This window comes from Anastrepha ludens, chromosome 3, assembly GCF_028408465.1.
Source record: "Anastrepha ludens isolate Willacy chromosome 3, idAnaLude1.1, whole genome shotgun sequence".
NCBI classification, from domain to species: domain Eukaryota; kingdom Metazoa; phylum Arthropoda; class Insecta; order Diptera; family Tephritidae; genus Anastrepha; species Anastrepha ludens.
The window spans coordinates 44,394,237-44,418,164 of record NC_071499.1 but is presented as its reverse complement, the minus strand read 5'-3'; the positions used below and the strand labels follow the sequence as shown (position 1 = coordinate 44,418,164).

General features: G+C 35.1%; 1 protein-coding gene across 8 annotated transcripts in view; it reads left to right on the top strand.

Moving 5' to 3' along the window:
• The window catches only part of LOC128857850 (uncharacterized), a 120,232-nt gene that overhangs the window by 21,450 nt on the left and 74,854 nt on the right, over positions 1 to 23,928 (top strand). For 6 of the 8 annotated variants that reach the window (XM_054093635.1, XM_054093636.1, XM_054093633.1 and 3 more), the window contains one exon: positions 21,976 to 22,050. The exons of the other annotated variants lie outside the window; for them this stretch is intronic. The gene's annotated coding sequence lies outside the window, so the exon portion shown is untranslated. The remainder of the gene's footprint in view (positions 1 to 21,975; positions 22,051 to 23,928) is intronic. 8 annotated transcript variants of the gene reach the window in all.

The following is a 23,928-nucleotide window of genomic DNA, read 5'->3' as shown; positions in this document are numbered from 1 at the left end:
ATAGAAGAAGCTTAAACTGAAACGCAGCTTTAACTGAAGTCCATATCAGAAATGTAGTTGAATAGTTGGCCTCGGTAGTCTAGCATATTTGCACTAGCCTGCCATCCCAGAGGTTCTGGGTTCGAATCCCACGTCAAACACAGTACTCGCACTTTTCCACATTTACCTACTTTCCCTGTTTCTAAGAAAGTTACAGTAATATCAGTGGCGCCAAGAAGAGGAAGCAGCCAACCGCGGTAATAGCGCAGACACATAAAATTTAGCGAAGTCCTTAACCATGTGTGCGATCCTTCTGGCTGAAGGCGTTCTTCCTAAGCAACGACAGGTGGGCATTCCCACTATTTAGGACTGGTAGCGGCAGGCTAATCACCTATCCTGTCAGAAATCCAAATAGATTAACGAAACCAACGCAATACTAAGTTATGTCGAGGCCCTATGCTCTCGAGAAGAGTGAACAAGAAAAAAAAAAATGTTTTTAGAATTGAAGCAAATTTAGGTATAAATATATTTTTTCAAAGGCAGATTAAATCAAAAGTGACGAAATGTATTTGGAAGAATAATTAATCACTATAAAATTTGTAAACAAATGTGTATTTCAATTTGATCACAGCTGTGTGCGGATCATTTTAACATTTCCATGTACGTTCTTGTTATGTTCTATTCTGTAAATGAATAGTTTAATATAGGGTTGGGCATAGTGCACTAAATTATTAATGCATAGAACTAATGTTTTAAGAACTTTGTGGTAATTTAGTTTTTTTAAGCTCAAACGATATTCGCTTTAAGGGGCTTGCTCCTTTCTGAAAAGCGATAAACAGTATAATAGCAATTTTCACTATACCCCATAACAGAAAAAAAAAAAAATAAAAAATTTAAGAAAAACCACACCTCCGCTGTGACCTAACTATTGACATAGCCAAGATGGCTGTAAGGGAGTTACGAAACTTTGCACTTAGCCGATCAACTCTTCGATGGACTGCATGAAACTGAAAACGGTTCAAGATCATAACTTTAATTTCACTCCACAACATGTCGTTTAACGTTGCTCTACGCTTCGGTTTCCAAAATCCATCCCTTACATAAGAAAATTTTCTTTACCTGTTGCAAAAGTATAGTTTTTTCGAAAAAGTAATAAACTTGATTAATGTGAGTTGACAACAAACATTTCAAATTTTTATAACAGAAAAACATTAATCCAATCAATTGGGCACTTTTTGATTTGTTGCTGTTTGAAAATTAGTTCTGTGATTTTTAACACTTTTTGATTTCTAGACACGCATTTCTAGACAAAGCATTTTGTGTACAGTTATTCGAGAAAATACACCTGTGCTCACAATAATACCAGCCAATGGAGGAATCATTGGCCCATTTCTTCAAAAATGAGGCTGGCGCCAATATAACTGTGAATGGCAAGCGCTACCGCGCCATAATAAACGACTTTTTAGTGCCGGAAATTGAGGACCGTGATCTCCACAAGCTTTGATTCCAACAAGACGGCGCTACCTGTCATAAAGCCCATGAAGCAATGGATTTACTGAATCGTCGTTTCTGTGAGCATTTTTATCTCTCGCCTCGGATCAGTGGACTGGCCACCAGATCGTGTGATATCACTCTTTTGGACTTTTATTTGTGGGTGTATGTAAAGTCTTAATGCGTTGTGGATAAAACAGCTTCGATTGAGGCATTAGAAGTCAATATCCCTAAAGTTACTCACGAGATACCGACCGAATGCTCCAGCGAATCATTCAATATTGGGGTTTACGGTTGGTCCAATTATGACGCAGTTGCAGCCTACATTTGAAAGGAATTATCTTTAAAAAATAAATGTCTCGAATGGTTCTGCACAAAAATAATGAAGATTGCCCAATCAATTTGAATTTTCGTTATTTAATTACAATTTAGATTGCGATACCTCTAAATGGATCACCCTTTATATATATACGTACAAGTATTTGCAAGCAATCGACGCCCAACTGTACTTTGCGCGCTCGCCCCAACAAGGCCACAGACTTTTGTTGAACTTTTAACCCAATTTTAGCGGTGTTTAGTGGAAAGTGTGAAATTTGTTCTCAACAAGCAGCCAAAACAAACAAAATATGACCATGGAGTCTCTTTTGTTGTTTGTTGATTCCTGCTTTTTGTTATTGCATTTATTTTAATATCGCGTGTGGCTTTCATTGGCAACGAGCCAAGTGGTTACAAAAAAACAAAAAACAGAAAATTTTTAAATAAAAAAAGAACTACGGAAAACAACAAAACGTCAAATACATTGCATGGCATTTGTCATATTTTACCACTAGACAACAACAACGAAGATGTGAGTGAAATGAATGCTTGTCCATTATTTTTGGAAATTTTCTGCATATCACGCAGTTTAAGTACTGTACATACATACACCCATACATACGTATGCATTTACTTCATTCATAAGGTTTACAGCTTTATGGCATATGAAAAATTTGCTACCAACTTTACACCCCATTTACTGTTGTTTATTTGCTTTCAATTGACCACATTTGCTTGTGCCCCAATTTATGGCTGCACAAGCTGCATGTGCCGCAGATGGAGCGAATGGTTTTCACCAGGCTTTGGTTGCATGTTGAAATGTCGTTGCTGTGTTGATACATTTTTGTTTAAATACATACCCGTATGTGTAAATTTCTATGTGCGCATATCCACTTAGGAGCCTAGCAAGCGTCACTAAACTAGTGCCTCACGTTCATCGTCTGTCGGACATAGCGACGTGAGGTCATCAACGCTTCACATCACTCAAGCATTACAACCACTGCCATTGTGTACTTGCCATCAACTGCACTTGTAAGTGCATAGTGTGTAAATACATATTTACAAAAAGTCACACAACAAAACTTAACCATTCATGCACATAGCATGGCATAGGTGGACAGCAATTTCTTTTATCCAGCTGTGTGGCACGCGCTGTTGGCGACTACAATGGGAAATTGCAATTCCTTGCATGCCACAGTACGTATGTACATATGTATTTGTATATGAATGGAGGTGTCACAATACCGCTTACATGTTTATGTATGTATGTACGCTCACACAGTAGCGCACTTGCTTTCTCTTCCTTACGTCTGGCCACCTCAATTGGCGCTTTGGCAGAATTTTGCTTTTCTGGGTTACCAATTCACTTTTCTTGCAATAAGCATTTAAATAATACATTCTGTAAGTACATATGTACAATATATAAAGAAATATTCCAGGAAACTTGTTGAGTAAAGCATAATTTCTGTTTTTAATTTCTAGTTTGCTTTTATTTCTTTATTTTCACCCAACGCTTCATGCAGCGAAGGTGTGCCCTCTTATGGTTACGATGCCAGTTACATTCTTGTCGCCCTATTCGAGTTAAGAGAATTGCAACTGAGCCACCCTCTCCAATCTTATTTTACATTTATGCACCCTGTAGGAAAAACCTGCACTAGCGCCACTACTTTTTGTTTTGTTACATGGGATAACAAATGCAGAATAAAGCTTAAAAAGCACATACTCTATGATCAGAAAGTACCGGGAATGTTTAAATAAAACAAAACAGAGTTAAATTTCAGGCAAATTTATTTTATCTCCTTCAAAATATGACCCGTCTGAAGGAAAACACATGTGCCAACTTTTAACCCAGTCCTCCATGCACCCCTGGTAGACCGACGAAGGAATGGCCTACAAAACCTTCGTCGCATTCTCTTTCATCTCCTCTATCGACTGAAATTTCCTTCCACGAAGTGGTAACTTCAACTTGGGAAACAAAAATAAGTTGCACGGGGTCATATCAGGTTAATACGGAGCTTGCACGATGGTTTTTAACTGGTGTTTGGCCAAATAATCTAGCACAATTTGCCCACATTTACGGCCGTTTGCGACGTACAGCATCTCTTAAACGCTTCAAAACGGATAAATACGCTACTTAAAAGTCAATCTTCATCGACGAAGCCTATCAACAAATTACTTATTCACAAACACTAAGAATGGTTTGAACTTACGGTATACAGTTTTGGGGGTGCGCTAGCCAAAAGTATATCACCTCTATTCAGCATCTGCAAAACAAAATCCTGCGGTGCCAAGCCTTCCTTGTTCATAGGCTCTGTAGTTACCCTCAATGTCCCAACGGTCAGGAACCCATGCTACCTTTAGGTGAAATGACTCAGCCATCTCGTTAAGAGATGTGCGACATCACAAGGCTACTTTGGAGGTTGTCAACTGTTTTCTAGGGAATTTGATCGCCGCCTGGCTTTCAGTGAAAATGTAGATATGATCTCCAGGTATCGTGTCACACCGTACCAGTGTCACGGCTTTTATTAATGCTATCAGTTCAGCCTGAAAGACACTACAGTAGCCTGGAAGCCGAAAACTGAAGGAGGTCTCCAGATGTTCAGAATATACACCTCCGCCCACCCCGTCCTCGAGCTGTGAGCCATCTGTGTATACATGGATGGACTCGCTCTGCTTCGGATCGAATATTGGTTGCATACAAACCTCTTTCGCTAAGTTAGATTGCGTGCGTGACATATCGATAGTCGGAGCTGAGTACGATTCTCATCACAAGTATGAACATTAAAAAAAACAGCAAGTGTGTCTTTCTGAGAGCGGTGGGCTCTTGGCAGGCAAGGTCAACCCACTGAGTGCATCTGTGGAAGCATATGAAAAAGCTACTCATGAGTTGAAGAGAATACAGAGGTGGGAAGAATACAGAGGTGGCGACTTCCGCGAACCGCTATCCTGCTCTCAGTGAATTCTACAGAATCCGTTGGTTTGCTGGCGTTATAATAAAATATTTATATTAATTTTATTGTTGTATTGTTTTTTCTATTTCTATTGCCATTCAAGAGTGAATTTCCGGTACAATGCAATCTTTTAATCTATCATTCTTGATAAAAACCATCTGCTGTCGAAGGTGGCAGCAAACTGTAAAGAGATGTCGATCCAAGCGCCTGTCAAGCATGCATTTATTGTTTTTGTATTTTATAGTTTGGTAGGTTGGCTGTTTCGAACAGCAGGCCTAATCAAACAGCGCGAAAGGATCGCCATGAAAATATTTATATATTTTTACCTTTATTTGCATTTCAACCTTTCCGATTTCGCGGCGAATTCAGTCAACGCTACTTATATTTGGATATTTAGGACTAGTTTTTGAGTGCAAGTGTAACCGGGGAAATTTTCGAACTGATTCTAGATCTGTAAAATTGAGCGTTTCAATTTTGATTAGCTGGAAAACAGTAAAACCAGCATTGACAAACCTGTCCTTAGAACATCCAGATATGCAAAGAAGCAATTTCCTCCTTCTCATTTCTTGAAAAAATATTATTCGATGATCCAAGCTCGATCAATTGCTCAATCGCCCTGTTATTATACATAGGAGCAGTAGAATATTCATATCACTGAAGGATTCAAAGATTAAAAGGAAATCTCCAAAAGTATGGGCGGATATGTAACACCTGTAAAAGCCGAGTAATATTTACTTTTAGTAATATCTCCTACGGCTGCCGTAGCCGAATGAGTTGGTACGTGACTACCATTCGGCAGTGCGTAAGTTCGAATCTCCGTGCATGAAACTAAAGCGATAGAAACAGTTTTTTTTAGTAGCGATCACCCCTAGACGGGCAATGGCAAACCTCCGAGTGTATTTCTACCATGAAAAAGCTCCTCATCACAAAACCATTTGCCGTTCGGAGTCAGCTTAAAACTGTAGGTCTATCCATTTGTGGACCAGCATCAAGACGCACGCAAAAATAGGAGGAGGATCTCGGCCAAACACCCATAAAGGGTGTAAGTGCCAATTATGTATAAGTTTATTATATAAAGTAGGTATATATAATATCTCCTTCTTCTTCTTTATCGGATGAAGCTGTTTTGAAGCGCGCACACCAAGAAATTAAGCAAAGGCTTTCTCCACCCGATCTTTAAAAAAAAAAAAAAAAAAAACCACCAACCTTCCTCTGGTACCGCATCGAATATTTCCATAGCTGCAGCTTTTGTATCCATTCGGAGAAAATCACTTAGCCATTGGAGAGTCGCTGGATTCGATGCACTATGTCTATGCCGCCGTAAAGCTCATCACTCCATCACCTACGGTACTCGCTGTCACCAACATGCAAAGGTCCAAAAATCTTCCGTAGAATCCTTCTCTTAACACTCCCGAGGCTGCTTCATCGCATGTTGTCTTCATCCAAGTGTCTGTGCCATACAATAGGACGAGCATGACGAGAGACTTATAAATTGTGTTGTTTGTGCGTTGAGAGAGGTACTTTACTCCTCAATTGCCAACTTAGTCCTACGTAGCACTTGTTGGCAAGAGAGAATCTCCGTGTAATTTCAAGTTTGCATTATTATCAGTGCTAATGTTGGTTACCAATAATGCCTGCATGGCTAGGAATATTAAATTTCTTGAATATAAATTAATTGGATTATGGTAAAAAAAGTATAGTATGACGTAATTAAGTAATTGAAAAAATAGGCGCAGTTCTCCCAGCTTTCAACAGAAATTTGAATAAAAGGATTCGTTGATACTTTCAAGGACATCGTCGTACTCATGAATTTAAATTCATCAGTTGCTTATACGCAAAAGCAAAACAACGCCAGCGAATCATAAATCCTAAATTTACCAACGGAGCGCCAGTAGGTTGCCAGTGAATTTCCCTGCAGAGTATATGTATATATTTGTTCACATACACATTTATATGTTTTCTGACATACATATTTACATATTTTCTCGCATACATATTTAGTTGCATATGTTACCTCACTTCATATGTTGTACTTATTTATTTGCTCATTGTTTAATATGTCGGTCAAAGAGCTTTTCCACATGCAATGTCCCGCACCCAAAACAATGGTTTTACTTTTACCTCTCGTGTTTATTTGCATTGCTACATGAGTGGAAATACTTACCTGTACATATATTTTTTCTATTTACATATTTAACTATGTACTCGTGCATATGTAGATAGTCATACCAACGACTATTAAGTTTTGTTTGGTCATAAATTTAGGTCCACGTTGGATATTCAAGCATTTGGGACGTTGCCCTTCAGTAGCTCTTCAGTGGTACATTTTTAATTTAATGCACAGACAATGTTTATAGTTGCCTATCTAAACGTAGGTAAAACTAATTATTTATTTAGAGGTAAAAAGTTGTTTGGGGTTTACTTGGTAACACTAGAGAGCGTTGAAAAAGTAATATAAGATGATATTACATGGGTATAATATTAAAATACATTTCACAAAAAAAAAAATTAAAAAAAAAACAAGATTGCAAATTTCTAATTTATTATCGATAATTATTACTTATGATGGCAACGCTTCACACGATTGGTAATACATTTTAAACAGATGTAGTGGTTATAGTACATTTTAAACTAACGAAGTTAAGCTCTTTTATAAAAGCCATAGCGTAAGGAAAAAGTTGCAGTTGTATCACAACGGACCTACGGCAGGTCTAAGTGTGTATCTTTGGCATCCACCAGACCTACCTATGGTACTTATAACCGCAACTCTAATGCACTGGTAAAACTGTCAACAGCTGACACACCATGGCATGGTAAAAATGAGTTTTGATTGGTGGTTTTTGATTGTAACCACAGATTTGTAGAGATTATTTATTTTATTTTGATAATTACAGACTAGAAATAAATGCAAAGAGAAACAGGCCAAATTTGGCAACTATAACATAAGCAATCAGAATATGTAAATACAATATTAAGCAACTAAATTTAAAATAAAAAATTAGAAATTCGATCTAAATAAAGCAAAATTAATCATGCTAGAATTGGATGGTGAATTATAGTCTCGAGGTGCGCGACCAATAGGTGCATTACTTGCAAATTTAGTATTAAAGTTTTCCATATAAAAAGACTAAAAATTGCGATGACTTCTTTGTGGAAATTTAAGCTTATCCGCTCAAGTAGAACTAGACAGTCGAAGATGCCACTAAGTACACTGAAAATAAGATAAAGTGAAACTGTCCTTCTCTTTTCCAGATATTCTAAATTAATTTGCTTTAGCCGAGAATTATAGGTTAGAACAGAAAACTCACCACGTAGCGAACGTAATGCCTGCTTAAGAAATATTTTTTGAAAGTTGGCCGTAAGGTCTCCAAATGATAACAGCGTATTCTAAATGAGAACGAACAAGAGCCGTAACCGAATACCGAATTAAGTCTAGAACCGAATACAATTTTGAAAAAAGAAATAGGATTAATGTGACCTCTGAAGGAAAATTTCGTATCGAATAAAACTTCAAGACGCTTAAACTCTTTTATACTTTGTAAGGGATTATTAGAAATGGTGGAGGATGCATTAAAAACGTACTGACGCCTTAAAAATGTTAAGTTGAGAACATTTTTTAATATTCAAAGACAGACCGCATGCACCCCCTATGAAAATTGTTCAAGTCGAGTTAGAGTTTCTGAGGATCCACTGAGTCCTTAACAGATTATACAAATTTTAAATCATGTACGTAGAGCGGGAAATTCGAAAAGGAAAAATATAATGTCATTGATAAAAATTACAAAAAGAAGTGACTCTACGATGCTCACTTGGGGGACACTTGAAGTAGCAACAAAGTGGTTCGATAAAACGCCGATGATGAAAAACGTCACTGTGGCGGATCTGTCTAAATAAATCCATTTGAGACTAAGCGAATAATATTTTATTTTCCACTGACACTCAAACTTAATTGGCATGGCAGCGATGTTTGTATTGTAAATAGGGATAACTTTTATATTTTGCGCCTTGCAACACTACGTGTGATGAGCTGGAATCCGATATTTTTATAGAAAAGTTTGTTATTTTTTAGCATAAACCTACAACTAATGTTTTCATGGAATTTACTCGTGACAATCGAAAGAGGAATACTACATTGATCAACTTGCTTCGACTCAGGGCTTTGTGACGTTGAAGCATCTTACCTAGGTTTTGTAAAATGCTAATACAACGAGTTCCAACGTGGCCGTCGATCCTTGTAGGATGAGTTTCGTGAAGGTCATCCAAAAAGGTTGTTGTGCATGAAGCAATAGGTGCTGCGCATCAATCGAAGTCGCAAGATCATCATGTGACATATCGTGAGATGTAATCATCCTTGGGCATTAGTGATTCAGCATTCAATCAAAATTTTAAGAACATGTGGTCTTCAAGAAGATTTGTCCCCATTGATACCGCATAATTTGACAACTGCCCAGAAAAAAAAGACTCGTGCCGTGTGTACAGAATGGTGTACAGAAATATTGAAAAAATTCAGGCGCGGTGGTTCAAGCTCGTTTGTGATAGGCATTTTTTTTAACAACAAAAATGACTGACGGAAACCAAAATTGCACGTACTTAGCTGTTAAAATATCGGGCCCCTAAGCACCATACACAATTTCATGGACCTGACTCGCATTTTCGTCTTTATCAAAGAAAAATTGTAAAATGTACCGCATTTTCACTTTGTTGACTGCCATTGTTAACACCCTGCAACTCACAACTGAATGGAACAAACAAAGAACAGCAAAGGTGTTCGGCGAGTAGCCGAATGGGTTGTTAACTGACTATTATTCGGAAGTGCAAAGGTTCTAATCTCCGTGCATGCGGCACCAAATAATAGAAAACGTGTTTTTTTTTGTAATAGCGGTCGCCCCTTGGCAAGCAATAAAAAAATTAGATCGGAGCCGGACTAGAACTGCAACTTAAAGCTCCTTATAAAAAACCATTTGCCGTTCGAAGTCTGCTTAAACCTGTAGGCCCCTCCATTTGTGGAACAACACTCAGACGCACACCCCAAGTAGGAAGAGGAGCTCGGCCAAACACTCAATAGAGGGTGTATCAGCCAATTATATACTCGTATGCAAGTACAATGAAGACTCTTCCTTGGTAGTACTCATTTTGTGCTGTCATGCCCCATATAAGTGTAAGTATGTATGTACTATATAATTGCACGACAATGTGAAAGTGAATTTTTCCTTGAAATTAGGTTAATGACCAGCAACGGATTGGTCGCTATTTCATATGTAGCAAGTAAACCACCAAAACAACCCTTGCCTGCGCACCTTTAAAAAAACGCTTTCCAATCTAACACAACAATATTTAGGTATTACCGTTTTCAATGTAAGCGCGCATAAGTATTTGTATATTTTTTTTATTTCGTTCTTTCGCTGTTGCACTAATTCGTATAATCGATTGCCCCATAACATGCAGCGGCAAATTGTAAAGGGTGCGTGACTGACTGACTGAGTGACTGACTGACTGCAGTTCATGTCATTCTTTATTTTTATATTTATTTTTATTTTTATATGAATTTAATTACCAACCACAGCAGTAGAGGGCAATCAGTTCTCGACAAAGTCTATTTTCGTAATTGCCTGAGAGTTAGTGAAGTGCATTGGATGGAATTACATTAGATTAAAAGGTTCAGCGGGCGTTGCCTGACTTAATTGCAACGCTAATGGGAATACTGCATTTGTGCATTTTTTCGCCGCATTATTTTTTATTTATTTTTGTGTTTTAATTGAATTTTTGTTAACTTTCTTTCTTTCTTTGTTTTAGTTTTTGAGCCCTCTCGCTCAGCACATTACAATTGCAGGTCAACTGCAAGCAAATGGGCGAAAACGTAAATACTTAAGTTTATTAAAAATACGCCACTCGAAAATAGATTTTAACTGAGCGCTTGAAGATGTGCCGACGACAAGCTGTCCAACACTGCATGCTTCTAGCGTCTAAGTGCCTTGGCTCTTCAACTCTTGAGCGGTACGCGTGCGACCGTGGGTATGTATGTGTATTACGTCCAACTGTCTGATGCTGTTGGCCTGATTGTCAGCAATGTTTCACTCAGCCCGCTTAGTCACTCAATGCCCCGATTGTCGGTTGCTGCTTTTGGTTGTACATATTTTGTTTCTTTTTCTTCTTCTGTTTCTTGCAAGCAGCATTCTGTGCCCTTTAATTTGATTTTCGTCAACTAATTAGTTTCTGCAGCAAAGTGGTCGCACTGATGAAAATAGACATACCTACGTATGTGTGTGTGTGTATATACAATCGTTTCTAGGTGCACGATGCTCTAGAATAGCCTGCCGGTTTTATGTGATTGCCTGCCTGTTGCTGATGCGCATTGGGTGACTCACCCAATACAAAGTACCGTGAGCAGGCTGGGTTGTACGTATTTATGTGCGTCTATGGGCTGGTCGCTGTTTACCATTGCGTCAGTTTGTGATCGTAAATTAGCAATCTGACCATCGCACAGTGGAATTGCTTGATATAATTTCTAAATATAAATTATATTATTATTGTGAGTGTACACTTCCACATATAAGATTTTTAGCTCCTTTTTTGACTTTGAATATAATTTCACACCATTTGCATATAAAGTGTCCCAAATTTATCAGATACCAGATGAGATGTGTTACGATTTTATTATAAAATTAAATTAATAGAAAATTTTATATATCTAAATATATCGCGTATTATTGGTTCCCGCTTGAGAGTTGGCATACTTTTGGACCCGATAAGTGGCGCTGTTGCCTTCAAAATACTCTCAATATCTCAAATATACTGGCAGTACACTCACTATTTTAGGTTTTTCAAATCAATCATCATTATCGTGGATGAAAATGAAGCAGTAAATTGAATGTTTAAGGCGTCCCGGGTGCCTAGAGCTCGAAAATTTAGAGTATTTTCAGGAATTTTTTTTTTTCAATAAAAAAATGATAAACGACATTTAAATTTTTTAAGCTTCTTATTTAACTTCTTTTAAATACAATACAAAAATAAAAAAACAAAAAATTTTTAATTTTAATAATTTTAAAAATGGCGCTAAAGTGAAGCCTCCCGAAAAATTGAACCTGGACGGTGTTGTCCATTTTGGCTCTTCTATTTAATTATCTGAAACACAAAAGCCAAAAAAATATTAATCAGTATGACTGTAGCTATGTCCCGTATTACAATAAAAAAAAAAAAAAAAAATTTACAAAATGGCGAGGTCTTGAATTTGACAGTCTAAAAATGTTTTTTTTTTCATTTTTTTAACCAAAACAATACGAAATAACTGAAATAATAATATGATTCTAGTACGCCTGATGGCCATTTATGCTGTGAGCAACATATTAAAACTACAGAGGATTCGGTTGAATTTTTTTTTGACAACACCAGACCGAAAAAGTCGTTCGAGATAAATGAGTTTAAAGTTTGAGGTACAGGAGCGCGCGGACCGCTCTCTACCTAGTTAATGGGCTGTAGAAGCTATAATATTGGTTATTTCCGCATGAAAATTTCACAGTATATTCTTTAGATACTATACTTTCGAAATGTCGAAAAAACAAAAAATCGATTTTTTCAAATTTCTAGACTACCGGGTCTCCTTAATTGCAGAAATGTTACCACACAATTACGATTTATTCGCCGATAAATTTACTTCGTAATGTCAAACCATCCAGATTATGCAACGACATACGTTTGGTCGTTAAAGGCATCACCAGAAATGTCATCAAAATAACCACTTTGAACGGGAAGGGAAGAGAGAAATCGTTCTATTGGAGCCGCTTATTCTGTTCAAATGGCTTCAATTATCAATTTACTTGACATTCGGTATTTCCATCAATAAATCACAAGAGCAGACAATTTCAGTTTTTGGTCTTGATTTAGAAAATCTATATTTGTCCAATGGCCAACTGTACGTTGTATGCCCACGTATGGGTAAACTACCAAATCTCTTTATATGAACGAAAGGCGAATTAATTAAAGATATTGTTAAATAAATTGCACAAATTAAATTAAAAAATATGTAATAAAAAATGTGTATTAAAAGTGTTTTCTGCAGATTGTATCCCCACTGCAATTTTTCACACTGTTCCGGTACTTAAAGGAATTTTCACCAAAATATAAGATTACTTTATATCACTCTGGCTTCACGTAGCACAGTCGTCCATCCTCTACATATGCAATTTGCACCTTCTCGGTAAAGCGCGATCAACAGAAATATTTTCAATTGCGCACCAATCAATATTACCAATTTCTCTGGCTGAGGTTCCAAACAAAACCAGAAATCAGGGTTTTCTTTAATATCGAGCAGTAATTGTAAAACTCTTTTGTGAAATTCGATAACAAATGGAAGAAAATGCATAACACTGACAACAAAAAAATTTATCAAAAACCAAGACGAATTTCGAACGACTTTCAACTGGCACTTTATATATCAAAATTGAATGGGACACCGAATTTTTCTAGAAATTTTCACAAAAACATTTGCATATTTGATGAAAATTTTATGAATTTTGTAATTTTGTACAAAGCTCGAAACTTTGGGTTACATATATCGGTTTTGTTGTATCATGAACTATAATTCCATAAAAAAAAAGTTAAATAAAAAATAAATTAAAATAGGCAAACCTTAATATTTACTATGTCACGCAGCCATTAATGCAAGCACAGGTTTTTTTTTTTTGGATTTTTTGTTTTTGCTCCTTTTCGGGTAGCCTAAACCTAGCTTGCGAATTGCTGGGCACCCCTGCATGTATGTACTTATAGCTGCCGGTCTTTCCATCGTCACTAGCGTGTCACAAAGTATGGTGTGAGATTTTATTAAATGCCTGGAGAACCGAAAAATATGTAAGTGCGTCAATGGTTTTAAATTTGAGAAGTTGCCCTAGAAAGGAGAGAAGATAGTTACTCTACGAAAAAAGAGGAAGCGAAGACAAAATTGTACACCTTTAGAACTAAAGATTTTCAAAACAAAATTGCGAATTATTTGGAACCCATCACTTTGCCCTTACGCCGGTATATAAAATTTCCAATCAAAGGGTCTGTAGACCACCATCTAAACTAAATTTTATCAAAACCGCACAATTTTTTGTAAAATTATCGATTAAAAACTATTCTTTAAGCGACTCGCGCTGTTTATTTATTATTAATGTTATTTTTGTTTTCATCTATCCCCACAACTGCAATTCTCAACAGAATTATGAATCATTTATAAGCATGCCGCGTGTTTGCAAACAATAAGCAAGCAGGGTCTTCTCAGCAAGCAAGTAAGAGAACGCCACCACACAGAGCCATAGAGTTGCAATAAATAAAACAGTAAATGAGTTCACCTTGAAGGCGCATCATATTCCCGTCAATTAGTTGTACGTTAGCGGAACGACCCGGATTTAAGTCCGGCTGAGGACTGCCAATATTTCACCAGCATTCTTCACAAGTGTATAGGAAATGCTTTATGCTGTTATAATAACAAGAAATGAATGCTCTAGTGTAAATTAACTTCTTACCACCCTCTCGAAGTTAAGCGTCTGATATTTTTATACTTTCTGTTCAGTTTTTTTTTGGTGGAAAAAATTAAGACGCACACCACAAATAGGAAAAAGAGCTCGGCCAAACACTCAATGAAGGGTGTATGTGCCAATTATATATACGCAAGGTGACAGAAAGTTCTCATCCGAGGCTTTGTTCGTGTTTTCGTTGGGGGGATTTTTATGTGGTGGGTCCCAAACTCATCTGTCCTGGGATGCTTCGCCTCACGTTGACTCGCTCTTGAACGTGTGTTCGAAAATTACTCATAGGATATTTGCGCTAATCCCGGAAGTTGTGAGCTGCTTGAACCATATGTAGAAGAATCGTCCTGGCCACTCAAAAGTGAATGGCGATCAGTAACTTTCCCCACTTGCGTGTACTTATACATGATGTTGACATCATCGGCCTTAACAACCGCGCTGTGGAGGTGGAGAAGGGCTTGTTGTTGATACGAGAAAGAAACAACGGGCGGGCTTCGTTAAACTCGGACAAAATCGCATAAACGGTTATCGCGCCATTTAGGAAGAAGAAGGTGGCAGAAAATTCATCATTCAATTTTGCTTTTGGATAACTTTTTTATTTTTATTGTGATCTTAAGTGTATTTATGTAGATGAGTTAATAAAGTAAAAAGTTTCTAATAGAAAATTTTAAAACATAACATGAAAAAATATTAAAGTAAAAACATAAAACATAAAAACAAGATTGAAAACTTATAAAAAATGTGTGAATTTCGAGCAAACGTTGAAATAAAGTAAAAAAAAAAATTAAATGTTAAAATATAAAAGAATACTACATATTTATTATCCTTTGTCCAAAGAGGTCGTCCAATTTTGTTTTTGAATAACTTTTTTACCAAATTAAATTACTAAAATAAAAAGTAATAATATAAAAAAATATTTTGTGTGATCGAAACCTTTATTTTGCTCTTTGCGAGCTCCAGTGATTACCTGTTTGTTTACTGCAACTGTCTATAGTAGCTCACATATGATTGACGTACGGCGGTACCTGGAAAAATTATAACATCTTCTGATAGGTTCGTTAATTTACGAGTAAAGCCACCTTGTATATGCAAAAAGTGTATCTTAATGGAACATCACTTGCACATTTTGCCCAGCTGTTCAGCACTTTGCAGTTTGTGCGCCGTATAATTTTATGTCATAAGCTAAAAAAAGCTGTTAACTTGAAAGCAGATAATTTTTATGTTTCTCGGTTATATTGAAATACATCTAAAGACGCATTCCGCCTACTATTACAAGTGTTTTTTATACAAACACATGAGTTAAAAAAGTGTAAATAAAATAAAGTTCCAACGTTGTTGTTTTGTCTAATTGTTACTTAAATTTTTATGTTCGTTCTGCGCTGCCATAATCGCAGATGTGTTGTTTTGATGGGCAATGATTTCAAAATCTCCACAGATGTGTCTGCGACCAGGGACGAAATTTGCGTCGACGAAAATGTGTCAGAAGCCAAAAAGCATACTACCATATATACATACACCTAAGCATGTAGGCACATATCTATACATATGCATGTGTATTTGTGTATAAACATAAAAAGAGCAGCAAATATTTTGGAAAAATGTGTATATTAAAAATATAGTGTTTCGTTAAAAAAGCATCTAAGTACTAGACTGTAAATGCGTCTGCCTTTATAATTCATTGCGGTGTATAATTCATACATATCCATCCGTCCAGGGCGTATACGCAATACCGCTCGGCTTCAAAAATACAGGGTGGCGCACGAATCGTGCTACAAAAACAAAACGTAATAACTTTTTTTCTAATCAATGTATTTAACTTTTTGTTTTTTTATTGTATAGATAATTCAATTTTATTTTATGTAACTAATTAGTTTTGAAAATAATAGAACCTAAATGACCTCCATGCTCATTCACGCATATGCGACACCTGATGAGAAAATTGTTCATTGCGCACTGAAGGGTTGAAGTCGGGATCGCCTCAATTATTGTTGTGATGGACTGCTTCAATTCAGTCAAATTACTTGGTTTTGCTTTATACACCTCTTGTTTGAGATAACCCCATAAAAAAAATCTGGTGCAGCGAGGTCAGGTGACCTTGGGGGCCAGCGGAAAGTGGAATTTCTGGATATCAATTTATTTCTAAATGTTCGTTGGAGCTATATGTGCAGTTGCTCCATCTTGCTGGAACCAAATGCTGTTAAAAGGGATACGTCTTCGCCGCAGTTCTGGATAAAAAAACTCCTTCAACATGTTTAAATAACGGTCCCCATTTACAGTCGCTGTTACACCGTTTTCTTCGAAGAAGTATGGCCCGACAATGCACCTTGATGAAACTGCGCACCACACTGTGACTCGTTCTGGGTGCAGTTCCATCTCATGGAGTATTTGCGGATTTGATTGACTCCATATACGGCAATTTTGCTTGTTTACATTGCCGTTTAGATCAAAATGGGCCTCATCAGACATAAACAAGCAATTTATGAAGTTGTTGTCTTCTTCGGCCATTTCAATAATTTTTTGGCAAAATTCCAGGCGAATAGGCAAATCCAGAGGGTTTAATTTGCTTGTGATTTGAACTTTGTACGGAAACAAGTTTAAGTCATCATGAACTATCCGCTGCAATGACCGTCTGCTAACTCCAATTTGCGCCGACAAGTTACGAGTCGAAACTCTTGGATTTGCCTGAATTGACGATGCTACAGCCGCGATTGTGGCTTCGACCCGAACATGGGGATCTCGATGGTACGGTCTGTGCGATGCTTCCAGATTCAGCAAACATGTTCACCAGCCTCATAATGGTCCATCTGCTCGGGGGAGTGCCGCCAAACTCCCGCCTAAATTCCCTTTGGACGGAAATGATGGACTGCAAAGCATGGTACCGCTGCACTATCCAAATCCTCTTTTCGGTATCCCAAGCCTCCATTTTTTGTAAATCTAAATACTAATCTGCAAAATAAAAAAAAAAAGCCGATTACTCACACAGAAAAAAAGTTATTACGTTTTGCTTTTGTAGCACGATTCGTGCGCCACCCTGTACATCCATTTTCTTAACAAATTTGAGCCATTCCCAGTGACAGTTTTACTGCCTTCGATGGGTTTAAAATTTTCCATTTCGTTTTGGTAATGTCGTAAATATTCTCTCGCTACATACACTCATACATACATAGACGAGTATGTACATGCGAGCACTGCATGGTATGTGCAAACACATCGTCATATTTTGTTGTATTGCCATTTCTGTTTAAAAGTTCGCGGATTTGTTAATGTTTAGCAGAGTTCGAGTGTTTTTGTTTTCGACTTGTATTTGCGCAAATAATTATAAAGTTGATTTGCACATTGCGAATTTCGTTTGGAATATTCTGAATTTGTTTGTTTAGTACGTATTTGGAAATCTAAATATATTAATGGCGAAAAATAGTTTTGGATTTACGGGAAATCAATTCCTGATAGATTTACAAAAATTTACTTTTATTTCTCAACTGCAAATTATTTAGATACCAATAAATTTTGAAAAACAGGAAACAGTAAGGTTGCAGAGAAATACGTGGGTCGTTTAAAATGCATAAATATTTGATGCCTAGCAAAAAGAAAAAATGTATTGTTTTTACACATTTGCATGCGCTCACATCAGTTTTTCCAATCCAATTGATGCACCTGCAAAACATGCGGAGGATTGAAGCTTTTAATAACTTCTCGAAAAACGTTGGTCATGCGAGTATACTTCATATTTTTGTTGTGCGGTAATAAAAACCCTGCCCTGTTTGGCGGATGACACTACTATTCGATGTTTTGGCGGCCTAGTTGTTTGAGTGTATGTATGAGAGCTAGCTTCGAATTTCACTAAAGATTTTTGGCAATCAAATAGTAGGTACAGTTGAGCGATTCCATGTTGACTGGTCCAAGTGTTTTGGATATTGTCGTCAATTGTCTAAAAATTGCTTTATTTGTACGCTTGAGTGTAATAAGAAGTAAACTGGGAAAATGTTAAATAAATTTTATAATTTTAAAATTTATGCAAAGTTACAATTTTTCATGTACAGCCATTCCATATTAAATGTAACAAAAGCGGTGATTTCTCGAGCTAAATTCTTACAAAAACACACGGGAATGTACTTGAAAAATACTGACATTTTTTTACAGAAATTATGAAGGTGGCAAAAATGAAAAAAAGATCCTAACAAAAGGTGGTGATTTGTTATAGAAATCAAAATTTTCTGATCCGATTTGCATGAATGGGGTGTTGTTGGAAGCACTTAAATTGGAAGCAGTAAATTCGTTTGATTATCTGCATAATTTTTCTTATAAAATATTTTTTTTAAAGCCTCTATTCTAATTTTCAAATTTTAATCCACGCTACCAATATTTTTTCCACTGAACTTTAAACATTAATAAAAATATTTAATAAAAACTGAAAATAAGATATTTTTCGAAATGGAGTTTCAAAGGTTTCAGAAGATATGATTGCTTGAAAGTAAACTATCAAACCACAAAAAAAAAATATCGAATTTAAAGCAGATAGTAATAGGAGAAGTGGTAGTTCAAGAAAATTTAGCTCTTTTAGGTATTTTTAGCATGAATTTTCCCCATGCGCAAGTTCGATGAGCTTTCGATTACGCAATGTTTCGCACATTTAATTTGTTTTTCTAGGGTAAAACATATTAAAAAATATTTTTTTTTGGAAAAATTATATTCTTAGGCGCAAACTTTGGGCAAAAAAATGTTGTTCTGCCATTTTTGAAAGAACACCCTACAATTTTTTTTAGAAAAGTATATTTTAATGTAAAAATATTTAAATATTTTTTTTAACTTTTTAGGTTAAAATATATTAACAAATGTTTTTTTTTTTTAAAACTATATTTTTTTATGCAAGCTTTGTGCCAAAAAATGTTTTTTTGGTCACTTTTGAAAGAACACCCTACAATTTTTTTTGGAAAAATTTATTTTAATGTAAAAGTTGTTTATGTTTTTTTTTTATTTTTTAGGTTAAAATATATTAATTAAAAAAAATTTTTTTTGGGAAAATTATATTTTTTTGTGGTAACTTTGAGCAAAAAAATGTGTTTTGGTCATTTTTTAAAGAACACCCTACAATTTTTTTTGGGAAGTATATTTTAATGTAAAAATGGTTTAATCTTTTTTTCAATTTTTTAGGTTAAAATATATTAAACAAAATTGTTTTGGGAAGATTATATTTTTTTGTGCACAAAAAATGTTTCTTTGGTAATTTTTGAAAAACCACCCTAAAATTTTTTTTTGGAAAACTGTATTTTTATTTGAAATTTTTTTCATCTTTTAGGTTAAAATATATAATATTAAAAAAAATTTTGTTTAGGAAAGATTACCGCACAAAGTTTTGTGTAAAGGTATATTTTAATTTGAAAAATTTATAAAAATGTAAAAAAACGAGGATATTTCTCTTTAAAAAACTGTATACAAAAATTATCATCATTGAATGTACGCATACTAAAAAATAATCTAATTCTTAGAATAATTGAGGACAATGTCCAAAATGCTTGCCATTTTTTTAATTAAAAGAAGTATTTATTATTACTTAAATTATTAGAAATAATTTATTAACAATTTTATTTATAAAAATGTTAAAAAATTACACCAGAATTTTCAGCATTAAATTTTTTCCGTTTACTTCAGATTATAATCAAACCAGCAAATAAGCCAATCTTAGAAGAATGTGCTAAAAATATTTTGGAAGAAATTTTTCTTGTCATTTTTGAAAAACACTACCAGAAAATATATATATAATATTTATTTTTTATTTTTTTAATGCATAGTTTGCTTTAAAATAATTAAAAAATATTTACACCAAATTGTCAACTGTGAACAAATCTCAAAATTATAATTTTCTTTTGTAATTTTTCCAGTTTACTTCTTAATACGATAAAGCCAACCAATAAAGCAACTTGTAGAAGAATGTCCGAAATACTTGAATTACTTCACATCTGAATAAAGTAGAATTTTTTGTTAAAAATATTTGGGCAAACAGCATGATTCAATTATACAAGGTTAAGTAAAGTTTGACAACTGATTTCGGATGCTACTTAATCCACTGATGCAATTTGGAAGCAAGGGGAAAAAGGGCATAAGTTTATCCCTTTTCTGAAAATGTAGTAAAAAATTGAAAAAGGTCGTTGTAAGCCATAGAATAATTTTATGTTATTTTATAAGTGGTACTTAATTATTTATGTTTTTAACTTAACTATTCCCATGGATTTGTGCCATATATATACAATAATATATATGTATTTTGACCATGCATCGGATTGGAATCTATAAGTGCCACTTGTAAACCTACACTGAAGTAATAAATAAAACAACTTGAGAATAGTGGAAACTTTTAACGAGGAAAAACCACTTTTATTTCGTCACGTCCGCTAATCATACATTTGATTTTTTAACGAGATTACCTGCAAAGTTACAAGTATAAAATCTGTGTTAAAAAAAGATAAATTTATATATACGCGGAAACACAAGTAGACGCCCAAAGCATTGCATACTTTACTTACAATTTTCTTATCGAATGCTCATTGTTCTCTTCTTTTGTTTATTGCACCGGTTAAGATGCTTTATTCGAAAGTGCATCCGGCATTTAAAAAAAATCGTTTAACATCATCGCGTAAACTCACGTTTTCACTTAATGTGAACAATTTTTGTAAAAATGATATCCCACCGTAAAGCTTCCTGCCGTTGAACTGGTTAAACGCTGATTCCAACATTTACTAATCCGCCCTTAGATAAAGTGCCAACCCAAGTAAATGTAGGCTCATAGCATGAACAATCGGTTAACTTTAATTTGCGTATTATGTAACCGGCAATATATTCAAGGGCATCTTCGTGTAAGCTATCAAAGTCAGCGTCCTCATTTAATGAATCGTTGGCGAAGAGAGAGTCGTCTAAAACTATCTCATATTCTGTTAGCAAACTTTGTAAAGTTTCTAAAGAAGTATCATTGAGACGGAGCCCGCTAGTTTCGTCGGCCTCAACATTGCCACGATCAACTAATATTGAAGTATTTCGTGCTGTTAATAGAAAGCGTTAAGTTATTCAGAAATGAGTAATATATGAATTCATTCACCTAATAAATATCTTCGTAATCTATATTTAAATTTCATAGGACTAGGATTGTCATACAACCCGTCTTTGGCACGCATCGCCACGAAAAAATGCTCCAGTACATCCTGATTTAATCGATAAGTCAGAATGTACTGAACGCAGTACTTTTCCTGAACATAACGATGTAAGTCCCTGAGGGACTTGTTGTATGTTGTATGCCTCTTTGAAAAGGCAACATTGAAACAATGATTTTCACAGAACTTTCAATAGAATTGAAAGATGCGAAAGTCTAAGCAAAATGGAATAGGCAAAACAGTATTGCCTGCTAACTTTTTCAGCAAAAGTTTTAATTTCTACTCTTTTGAGTACTTTTTCTTTAGAATTTGCTCTGAAATAAAAAGTAGCTCTTCCAAGAGGGCAACACGGATTTATTAAGTAGCTTCAAGATGGCTAACACAGGGTGAAATTAGGCTACTTACATCACCTTTAATTATTGCTTCATGGGCAAACAGTTTTGAAAAACACTACCAGAACATGTAATTTTTTCAATTGTTTAATTTTTATTTTTTATGCATATTTTATTTTATACAATTTAAAATAAAATTACACCAAAATTCTCCACATTAAATAAATCTTAACACTAAAATTTTTTTTAAATTTTTTTCCAGTTTCCTTCTTATGTACTCAAGCCAACAAATAAGCCAATTTTTAAAAGAGTTTATAACAATGTCCATTGGAATAAGGTACGTATTCTTGTTAAACATTTTTTGGGGAAACATTTTTTCCTGGCCTACCAAATATATATATATTGTATTTTTTTAACTTATTTTGAAACTTTTTTTTAATACATATTTGTCAAATTTTTTTTATTTTTTTTATTTTTTGAAAAAGTTCTTGTTTCTAATATTTTATTTTTTTTTTACTTTTTTAAATTTTTCTTTAAATTATAAACAATAAATAAGTAGTTTATATTTTGTTCTAAAAAATAAAAATACACCAAAATTTTCAACATTGAGTAAATCTCAAAATACAATATTTTTCAAAGTTTTCAAGCATTACAAAATACAAACAAAAAAAAACATTTTTAGAAGAATTGACAACAATTTCAAAAATATTTAAATCACATTATTTGGAATCATTCAATTGCCGCATAGCCAGTTATGCAGAAAAAATAATCCATAATTTGCTTTGAAGTGTTGCTATCGCGAAGATATTTTTTTGGGCTCGAGCTGATAGGCATAGCTCTGTGTCTACATGCATAGCATTTGATGCGCCTTGATGGTATTTTTTCACAAGTTCGCACGAGACGATTTTGGGCGGCAGTGAAATTATATGAGCAAGTCTTCTTTATACCCAAATATTCGTACAACATTGCATTCGTGAATCTTATTCTTATGTCCAAAATTACCTTTATATCACAAAATTAATGTTTTCTGACACGACGGACGATTTTGGAAGTTGTACTAAATAATCCCACAATTTTGATAACTCAGCTGGTGGTTGTCTAGTTCTCGCGACTTTTCTGCTCTTGAGGTCATCGGCGAGACGATGTTTTCGCTACTCTCAGCATTTAGTACATAGAATGGTATACTCTGTACTACTTAAAACTGCTCTGAACGACAGTCGGGCCTAAGGCCTTCTTCCTGCACTCCTGCATTGCACCAAGAGTTTCTAAAGGCCGATGAAGTTATTTTGCGACAGTAAGCATCTGTGACTTAAGCAATTTAAGTTGGAATTGTGATCATATGCGAGTTCAAAGTGCTCGTGAAAGCTACATGTATTCATATCAGCGCTTTTGAAAAAACGAAACCTATTGTAATTTCTTTTATAATTCTTCGCTTACCTAAATGGATTCACATATCAGGAAATCCATATTTTGTAATACGCAAATAAAATTTGTATGGCTCAGTATATGCCTCCACCTCTGCTATTTGCAGTGCACATGCAATAAAAGCTCAACAATTAAGGAATTTTACTGCTGTACATAAATACAACTCTAACACTTTCTACGCCAACTCTGGTTGCGAATCACCACTTTGACTTACTTTTCTGGCCAAATTTAGATTTTATGTATCCGCTCATTCGAATAATATTTAACACACTTTGTATAGTAGAGGTATTCACAATCAATTTACATGCATGGGTGTGTTAAAGTGTAAATGTTGCTAGTAAAAAACACCATTTGGGCAAACCTGCCGAATTCTATATTCGAAAAGGATGTGTACGTATGAAGTTGGCGCTAGCTTCCAAAATATAAATAGAATAGTGTGAGTGCATATTTTCAGGATTTTAAGCTCTGTTCTTTATATTCAATTCAAAGATTAAAATCACCATACAATAACTTATTTAATCTGAGCCTTAAAACTATGATAAGCGCACATCACTAAGCCTTGTAATTTTGCCTTCTATTTACTATGAATTTCTCAAACTACTCTCGACACCTGTGAAAATATACCCTACTGAAATAATCGAAAACAGTTAACTAAATAGTTAACAGTGTGCATTAGTCAGTAACTGAGATAGGGTTGAGCCCATATATATATTCTTCCCCATCGAAACTTCCTCTAAGAAGCGCCCAGTCCGCTGAGAGAGGAAAAAGGTATAACGTAGAGGAAAAGGAC